The following is a 10415-nucleotide window of genomic DNA, read 5'->3' as shown; positions in this document are numbered from 1 at the left end:
AAAAAGCGCAAGTTCGCATATCGTTCCGCCTGCCAAAGGAAGCGCGACCAATGCCACACGATTGTACGCTCAAGGGAAACTAGTCCAAGTATCGCCATATTAAGCTCTATGTGGAAGGTGAACTTTACACCGGGAAACTAATGTGTCTCATTTGCCATGTCGAGACATAAGATCAACTCCTTTTCAATGACATGATGGCGAACTCTACTAACACGTGACCACTTTATTATTGGAGCACTCTCGCAGTGCGGGAGAGTAGTCTAGATTAAGCGAGAAATCCAAGCATCACCCACAACCTACATGTAACAATCAAATTTGTGCTAAATGACAATTGAAAAAAATAAGACCCTCCTTACCCCGTGTCACCTAGCCCTACCTAAGAAACATAGGAGGCAATGCCACCACCGACGCACGAGACTCCTCCCCCTCATCCCCTTTCCCTCGCCGCCACTGGAGGACACGCTTGGCAAAGCCCGGGCCTCGACGGGGCCTCTCCTCGCACGATTGTGGCGAGTTACCTAGTGTAGGTGTGCGTGATTCAACGTCAATTCGACGGCAAGGTGATGCAGGTCCCACACAACTCCTAGCGGCGGAGGTGCCACAACTGCTACGACTGTGACATCTGAGATCGCTCGCGACCCATCTGGTCATAGATGGGCCTGCAGATCGGGGCATGTGGTGTGGGCATGCACGATGGCTCCTAAAGGAGCCAATTATTGGGCATAATGCAATGTCATCGACTGATTAGGAGGCCGCGGGTTGTATCCCCACCATTGTGTCCCCAAACATTGGTTGTAAGAGGTTGGTCGACCCTAGCGCTCCTCTCGTCGGCATCTAGGAAAAAAAGGTAACTCTGTGTTGCGTGTGTCTGATGGGCAATGGGGTCGATGACAGGGCAGTTCAAAATCTCTGTGTGTAGATGGTGGCGCCCGCGGGTGCCGTCACCTCCTTGGAGGTTTTTGATGGTGTCGTCGTGCTTTCCTGCCTCGAGCACTGAGGGGAACGCTATATATGGCCTTCAGATCGAGAGGTGGTGGCAGGGTAGTGTCGTTCCCTCCTTGGGGGCGCCTCCTAGGTGATTCTTGGAGTCATCGATGCGCCAGTTGGAATATGTGACCGGAGCGATATGTAAACCATCCTCAGTGCTTTTTTGGTTGGCGCCTTCTCCGGCTTGCTTCGGTCCGAACATTCACTCTACAACCTTAGGCAGTTATGCTCGATTAATGTGTTGGTTTCTGTCACCCCGTAGTTGGAGTCAGTCTCCTGTAGTTCTTTCGTCATGACATAGCCTAGAACTCGGTGTATTTCCTCTTCGACATTCATGACGGGAGACATACAGGCCGAGTCCCTGTTATTTTGTTGGTGTGAGTTGTGTTGTGAATGGTGTGACGTTGTATTTGTATCCGATGGACTGTTGGCCGTCATTGGCCGGGCAACTCGGAGTGCTTCCACTTTGGCCTTTGCGACGGCAATGTTGAAACAAAAAATATTTGTAGCGCGAGCATCATTGCCTCATTGGATTAGTGCTGGAGGACGAGGGATTGGCTGTCCTGGGAAACAATGGTCCATCGTTGGCAACGAAGGACCTAGGCCGCTACCGGCGTAGGAGACCAAAAAAAGACGGAGCTCATGCATAACAGATGGCCACATCCTGGTACCAGAGCGCAAGCCTATCCCTGAGAGCATCTCCACTCGTCTCCCCGACGAGGCCCCCGAGCGACGTTTTTTCCATCCGGACGGCGTAAATCGGCCCAGTCGCGCCCCCGGTTCCTCGTTTTCGTCCGGATTTGGCCCTTCATCCATCCGGCGAGCCCACGCCATCCCCGGTCCCCCGGGGACCTATCGGGGACTCCGGACGAGTGAAAAGCGGGAAAGGGCCCGATCTGTCGGTGACTCGACACACGAACCCCACTGCCACCTCGCTCAAAATCTCCCCCACCCCTCGTATCTTTCTCGCCGCCGGCACCACCCCGCCGGCTTGTTGCCCAGATTCCGCCGTCCCTCCTTCCCCACCTGCCTATATTCCGCCGTCTTTCGACGACGGCCTATCTGGCTGCTCCTCCGCCAGCCTGTTTTCCGACTTTGGCCTACTCCTCGTCGCTCGCGGCTCGGGTTGCCTCGACCACGCCCGTCAGGTGTTCGTCCATTTTCCTCGCCGGCCATGGACTCGGACGAAGAGGAGGAGCAGATGTTCGTCGAGCTTATGCAAGAAGAGATGGCAGCAGCCGCCCAAGACGAGGAGCACATGATGATCCTCGGTTGCTTGTCAAGCATGTACGCCGGACTGGCAACTGGTCAACGTGGTGGGTCGGCACCAGGTCGTCGGAAGTGCAAGCCGAGACAGCGAATGGAGGGCTACTGCATGTTGTACGCCGACTACTTCGCCGACAATCCATTGCACGGTGAGAGTGTTTTCTGGCGTCGTTTCAGGATGAGCAGAAAGCTATTTCTGCAAATTGTGTATGCCATCCGAGACTTTGACCCCTACTTCAGATGCAAGGCGGAGCACTGGTTTGGTTGGATTTTTGTCACTGCAGAAGTGCACAGTGGCTATGAGGATGCTGGCGTATGGAGCTCCCGGTGATAGTGCAGATGACTATCTTCGGATGGCGGAGTCCACCGCCCTTGATTGTTTCTACCGGTTCTGCAGGGCCGTCATAGCAGTGTTCGGGGACTATTACTTGAGATCACCCACTGTCGAAGACACTCAGAGGATCCTTGTAACAAATGAAGCTAGGGGTTTTCCAGGGATGCTTGGAAGCATTGACTGCATGCATTGGCAATGGAAGAACTGTCCGTTTGGTTGGCAGGGAATGTACAAGGGTCACAAAAAAGGCTGCACTGTGATACTTGAAGCAGTGGCTACCCATGATCTCTGGATTTGGCACTATTTCTTTGGTATGTCTGGATCAAATAATGACATCAACGTCCTAAACTGCTCCCCGGTCTTTTCCAAGCTTGTTGAGGGTCATGCTCCCCCGGTGGACTATGTGATCAATGGTCGGCACTACAACAAAGGATACTACCTTGCAGATGGTATCTATCCAAAGTGGGCAACATTTGTGAAGACTATCTCGAACCCTAGCACCCCCAAACTTTGCGAGTTTGTCAAGAAACAAGAAGCTTGCCGAAAAGACGTCGAGCGTGCATTTGGTGTCCTCCAGCAGAGATTTGCTGTCGTCCGGTTCCCCGCTATGACTTGGTCCAAAGATCAGATGTGGGAGGTGATGAACTGCTGTGTGTGCCTACACAATATGATTATTGAAAATGAGCGAAAGCATCCGGTTCCTCTGGCTGAGCAAGAAGCACCATATGAGAGAGAGGGTCCTCTTGCACAGCCTAATCACCAGGTGCCTCCATCATGGGCCGCCTTCATTGCTATGCGCCAGGAGATTCGAGACTCTACAATGCATCAGCTGCTGCAAGATGATCTGGTGGAGCACATATGGAGGCTCCGAGGCAACGCCAACGCCGACGCCAACTAGTCTGTCTTAATTTGTTTGAAAAATTGTGAAATTGTGTGCTTCATTTGTTTCAGTTTCAGCACTTGTTAGACATTGTACTGATTATCGCCGAATTTGTTTAAGCAATGTTCGTACTCTTGGTCGCCGAACTTGTTAAATTTTATGTTAAATTTGTTTGAAATATGTCAAATGGTCGAGGTTGGGGGTTTCCTGCCGGGGGGACCGCTGGAACTTCGGCGCTCCCCAGGCCAAATCTTCCTCCAATCCGGACGAAAATTTCACCGGATTTGGGCGTGGGGAGCGCCAACGAGTGGGGATGCTCTGATGCAAACCATGAACAAACTGTTTTCTGTACTCCACTGGTCGGAGCATGATTCAGTAGGATTTTTTAAATTACAAATCTCGGAATTTGAAAGTTGGACGTGAAACGTGTAAAAGCAACTTTGTATTAGAAAACAGTCTAGGTGTTTACGAGGCTGCCAGCTCAACAAAACACCTCCACGTCCCAATTGTACGTACCCAATGGTGAATCACATCACGATCTGTAATTTGGAAACTGCCAACAAATACCGCAAGAAATAAATAACATAGATGTCTATATAAATGGTCGGACCAGATTAAGAACTTAACATCACCTGGACCAGAATCGAATATCTGTCCCTGCTACTTACTAGTGCTTGCACCGTGAGGTGTCACTATCAACCAACAGTGGCAAGCACAACTATCCTATATTGGATGCTGCCTATTAGTGTATTCACCATGAGGTGTCACTATCAACCAACGGTGGCAAGCCTCGCTATCATAAATTGGCCGTGTCAGCTGAACGGAAGGAAAAAAAAACTCATATTAGGTGGAGGGCAAGGGCAGCGGCGTGTCTCGGCTATAGGTTGTCTCGTGATCTATTTGTATGATTGATTTGTATTTTTATTTTTATTTTTACAGATGTCTGTTATGTTGTTGATGATTATTAATATACCGGTAAACTTTTTGCAAAAATAAAATTTATACTTGACGGGTTTGATAAATCTAGCCACAGACCCCTCAAATGATTTGTTTACCAGTGTGGCCATGTGGGTCCTCCCAATTTGCAATCGCAGGCGGTACCATTCGCTCGATACTGACTTTATTATTTTTATTAGATTTAGGAATTGATATGTTTATTGTTTTTATGAAAACTAGATCTTGTTCAAAATAAAAATAAAAACATATACTTTTAGTTTTAGATGATTGATGCGTTTGAAATTCGTAGGTCTAATCATCAAGTCACCCTTGGTTACAAACCAAACAAATGTCTATTTTGTGAAAATTTTGGCCATGCCCCCTGTTTTCGTCATGCCAAAAATTTGGTGGGGCAAGTTGGCAAACAAGACATACCTTATGTTCTTATTTTTTTTAGATGGGGGAAAACTATACTTGATGGGGTTGGCAAAAACCTCGAGCGATACGTTAGAGGGAAAACTTATAATTGATGGATTGGAAAATCACATGCATGAAAGCCACACAAAGAGTATGCTCATAAAAATAAGGATAAACTGAAGACATAAAATCTGCGAGGGGTGGGTGAGGCGTACCGATCGATCGGTTTGATTTCCCCTGAAGGTGTTGTTTTTCCTCTGAATGGAATGGTAGACTTGTGGTGTTGCTTAGTGTTCGGCTCTGTTTTGTGTACTTCCGATACCTACAGACAACGTATAAGCATATTGTGCATAGTAGTAAAGCAACGCCACAGTTTAGATTGTATCTCATAAATAATAGGAACAGTTTACTAGATTATATCGAAGAATTAATGAAAAGTAAATCTTTACTATATATACTCATTAATATAAAGTGTATCTTTTATATCACAGAATAAATGGGAAGTAAATCTTTTTTATCGCATAATTAATATGAAGTAAAAAAATTATACAGTATATTAAAAGCATATAAGACGTATACATATATTTAATTACATAGATATTATTTGGTAAGAAATAAATGATACCCCCTCTAGTCCAATTAATTGCCGTAACTCATTTACATATGTCTATTTACAAACACTCTCTCGATGATTCAAATCTTTTGAAAAATCCCAGCGATCAAAACATGATTCAATCGTCCCCGTCTACGTCCAGACCCCATCCTACAGCTCTGTCTTAGCAGCTGGCCGTGCACCCAGCAGCTAGACTCGTATACGATGTATGTGTGATGGTGCGTTACCTGACGAAGTACGTGTTTCTGCTCACCTAAGTAAACGCATCTCCATTGGAAGCCGCAAAGCTTCTTTCAATGGACTACATGGTGCCGGACAATAAAAACTGCACCACCAGCATCCTTAATAGCCAATCTACGTCACCACAATTCTAATAAAATAAACGGTACTTTTCACCTCACCCATGTACTAATGGGATAAATGAAAGTTATTAGAAGCCATGGCAACAACTTCAACCTAAAGCCCCATGTGTCAGCCTCTTATCCCCACCTACCCTCCCTCTCTCTTTCCACCTACCCCTACATCGGGGCTGTGTTTTGGGAACACCACTTAACACCTTTCCCAATATATCCGGCACTGTTGCCGACGCTTTTAATAGAGTACTCGACAATTTAATGTCGGACAGTCTATGGAGGCTGCCGGTGCAGATTCCCTAAGTAATAGAATCATGTGTTTTGGTCTAAAAGAAATGAGACATGCCCTGGCTATTATAAATAGGCCGTGTCAGATGAATCGAAGGGGAAACCAGATTGGGAGGTTATTAGCACCGGCTCAAGCGATACCTAGGAGGGCAAACTATACTATCCTTTATTTTAGATGAGGGGAAACTAAACTACTTGATGAGTTGGCAAAAGCCTCAGTAGATATGTTAGGGTGCAAATTATACTTGATGGATTGGAAAAATCACATGGAAGTATGCCATATGAAGAGTGGACATAACATCAAAATACGATAAACTAAGACATAATAAGATCTGTGAGGGGTGGGATTAGATTCACGTACCAAGCTCGATTGATTTGCTTTCCCTGAAGGTATTTCTCTGTCTCAGTCCAATGGTATGTTTGGCTATGTTTTGTGTATTTCCAACTATATATTGGCAGCAGCAGCTTATAGAATGTATTTCTCTGCCTCAATCCAAGATGTGTTTGGCTATGCTTTCTTTATTTGCATCTACTACTAGCAGTGGCAGTGTATAAAAGCGCCACAGGTTGGACCGCATCTCAAAATTAATGGGACCGGTTTGATATATATATCGAAGAATTAATTAAAAGTAAATCTTTATATGTACTCATTAATTGGAAGTAAATATTTCATATCGCAGAATTAATGAGAAGTAAATCTTATATACTCATTAATAGCAAGTATATTAAGCATATAAGACGTAGTAATTAATTAGTATATATTATTTGGTAGAAGTAAGAAATTAATGATACTCCATCCGTCCCCGATTAGTTGTTGTGGCCCAGTGACATGTATATTTACAAAACAACCCTCCACAATTTAAATCTTTAAAAAATCCCATCAATTTAAAAAAAAAAACAGATCAGATCATGTCCATCTACTTCCAAAGCGGGTGACGGTGAGCCGTGCACGCGGCAGATACTAATCCATGCATGGATTCTCTGGCCACACGGGGCCATCACGTGGGACTTGAGCAGGGGCATTTTAGGCCATCTAATACTCAAAAAAGCCTCACTAAGCCTTTCCTTGGTATCTGTGATGAACCCAAAATGAACGGTAAAAACAGACAGCGGGAGTACTTAATGGGTTGGCAAATGTGAATTTAGACATACATCCCTATATCAAAATGCAATGGAGATAAACTAAACCTGGCGTAAGATATGTGCACTACAGGAAACACATGAGGTGCTGATGGCCGACAGCGGCACAGCTGGGGTTGCCGTCGGCACAGGCCTATGCCGACGGCCTCCGTCAGTACAGCCACAACCGTTGGCATAGACACCAGCCTGATGGTCTGATCGAGCTATCGGCACAGCTGCAGGTGGGCCTGCGGAAGGGCTAACAGCCGTTAGCCTAGGGAAGGCCTTGTGCAGCTACCTCGACGTCCAAAACCGTTTCTTGTGCCGGCACAGCTCCATCGGCATAGCTGCCATGGTGTCCCAAAAATCCTGCCGCTGGCAAAAACAAATGTAGCCGATGTACCGATGGAAATGCCGTCGGCACAGACCCTGCCATTTGGCACAACGCAGGGTTTGTGCCGACAACATTGTCAGCCACTGGGGGCGATCAATTCCCGTGGCTAGCCGCCGGCACCGGCGACCCAAATTCCTGTGGCCGCGGCGCGTGACGATCGATTTCCGTGCCAGTAATGGTGATGACGATCGGCTTCCATGGAAACGAACAGTTTGACTTCATGTCCCGGATCGTGTCACCAGTCGGGACTAAAGGGGGTGCCGGCAGGCGCAGCGGGCCGCAAAACCCTTTAGTCCCGGTTTGGGATACAAACCGGGACAAATGGTTCCTAACGAACCGGGACCAATGGGTGTCGTACGTTTAGACGGATTCAGGGCGATGTGGTTAGGCCTTTAGTCCCGGCCCAGGACATGGCCGGGACTAAAGAGGCCTGACGCAAGGCCTGTTTTCTACTTAGTGTCTCAACAGCCACGCCACAGAACATGATCTCTTCATCCATAAAAAAACTCCCTTAGAAGCGATGGCACTAGATCGGGGTGACATGTCTGAAAGAAGAGACACTCATGTGCCACAGAGAGTTGAAGGACGGCGGCGTGTTGCCTCTACTCGTATGGAAGTTTCTTCTGCCTGACATTCCTTGGTGCATCAGAGAACTTGCAACCCACGCCGACACACTTGACTGGTGCGGTATTGAGGAACTTCTCCTTGACGTAGCGGATCTACATCTCAACGTGTGATGCATGGTGGGTGAATGTGGCCAAGAAGTCCATGCCTTGTTCTTCCTAGGTGTAAACCTAGGAGTTAGGTACTAGAAGCGTCATTGGATTGGAAGGGAGGAGGACTATATTTGGTGTTCTTTGCGAGAATTGTGGGACAAAGAGGAGGATTGTGCGGTAATTTTGGAGTTGTCGTAGAATATGTGAATGAGTTTACATTTTATTAGTGAGAACACATACAGATTTTCGTGGGAATCGAGCACAGAAATTGCGAACACATTCACATCCATATTCATTGCCAATGGGTCCTCATGAATCTCCGAAGCCATTGAGATCAAAATCGCAAACGGTCCCACTAGGATAACCGTTGCGTAAATATAGAAAACTAGCTTTTATTTTTTGCCCGTTGTCGATGTTGCTCGGGGCGCAAGTTACTCCGTCTGAATGACCTCTTTAACCATGGGCCATCCCCATACTGTTTCCATAGAGGGATGTCCTTGTGTTCCTCGTGGTAGTGGGTGTCGGAGCCTTGATAGGTATGGAGAGCAATAAGTGACAATAGATGCTCGATTCAATCGTCGCTTGGAAGGCCAAACATAGTTCGATAATAACCTTACATTCTGGGACTGTCCTAAGGTCTCTCCTATAGTGTGCTCTAACTTGATGATGTCTCTTACTGGTCCGTAAGAAAAGAAAAATCCTACATCCCCCATAATTACTGAAGAAAGATAATGATGCTCATGATGCTCTACAAACAATCCTATGCATAGTTAATCAATTTTGTACTATCATCCAACTCGACTCAGCCAGTCTTAATAAAATTGGGGTCGTTTACTATAACAAGCATCAAGCACGAAGATACATGTATGGCATTACAAACAAGATAAGGATCAAAGACATAGTAATAAGCTATGTAGTAGTATAAGTATGCAGTACAAATCAACTTGCGGTATAACTAATCATCGTTCTTTTTAGATGACGCAACATCATGTGGATGATCTGGATAAGCTCGTACAAAAAGAGCTTGTTTCGTTGCCCTCCGATCCAATTAAACGCAGCACAGGTCGCACAGCCAGCAGCAGCACAGTGCGGCAACACTGAAAAGCATGCAGCATCAGGCAACATTTAGTGGCAGACTTTACAGCAATATTATGGGACTAGTTGAACGTGTAAAATTAATATACAAAAACAAGGTGTGACTTTGTGTACTGCATACAGTACGTACCATGCATCGAGAAAACTAGTTTTCCGGCCGCGTGGTCTTGTTCGTCCTCGGCGTGGCGAGTCGTCGCAGCTTGGCACTGAGTCCACAATCGTTGGGTAGCCTGATGGACGAAATAGAACCGGGTTAGCAAGAAAAAGTTGACCACAACAGGATTAGTAGAATCTGGGGAAAGGAAAATCTAACAACACTGCTGGCCAACATTCAGTTAAATTAAGAGCAGACAGGAATAACTAACAGAAGTGTTGTATACTAGATTACTAGCAGTTATCTGATCAGACAATGTTTAATTACCTGGTGGTGGCTGCAGGTCAGTGCGGTTGCCCTCCATGCTTCAACTTATACAAACTCAGTTACACTTTAGGAATTTGTCTGAGTACTCGCTGCCCGTTCGTGATTTGGTCATATGGGAAGAGAAGAAGCGACATCGTCATGGTATATATAGCTAGCCAGGGCGAGCGGCCGCCGTGCATGTATGGGCGCGTACGTACTACTATATGCAAGATATTTGTTTCGGGATTCTTATGGCCGACAAAAATGGAATTTGAGATGCTTCATCGATTAATTTGCAGATCGAATCTGCCTTTGTTGCTGGTGGAAAACTATAGTCGAAATACAGCGGCATGTTTTGACGAGACGAAAAGCCAGACTATTTGTCGGCAACGCTGGTTAACTGTTGAAAATAATCTAGCAAGTTTATTTTAATAGATGGAGGCAAAGCCCTAACCTCTACATCAATCGATGCATGCATCTTTTTTTATTAATTTTATTTAACAAATAACTGATAAAGATCATACATCAGAAAATCTAAAGTCACCACGCAACACCTACATATCGGACAATGAGTGAAAAACATGCAACAGGAGCTTGCGCCCTCAAAACGTGAATAT

At 46.1% G+C, this 10415-nt stretch overlaps 1 long non-coding RNA gene across 1 annotated transcript; it reads right to left on the bottom strand.

Moving 5' to 3' along the window:
• Positions 1-9152: 9152 nt before the first annotated feature.
• LOC127316474 (uncharacterized) lies at positions 9153-10415 on the bottom strand. Its single transcript, XR_007860456.2, has 3 exons — positions 9820-10415; positions 9529-9628; positions 9153-9400 (listed from the first exon to the last, which is right to left on the bottom strand). It is a non-coding gene; the product is annotated as an uncharacterized lncRNA (long non-coding RNA).

Source organism: Lolium perenne, chromosome 1, assembly GCF_019359855.2.
Source record: "Lolium perenne isolate Kyuss_39 chromosome 1, Kyuss_2.0, whole genome shotgun sequence".
NCBI classification, from domain to species: domain Eukaryota; kingdom Viridiplantae; phylum Streptophyta; class Magnoliopsida; order Poales; family Poaceae; genus Lolium; species Lolium perenne.
The sequence above is the reverse complement of the archived record's forward strand: the minus strand, read 5'-3'. Positions and strand labels throughout refer to the sequence as shown.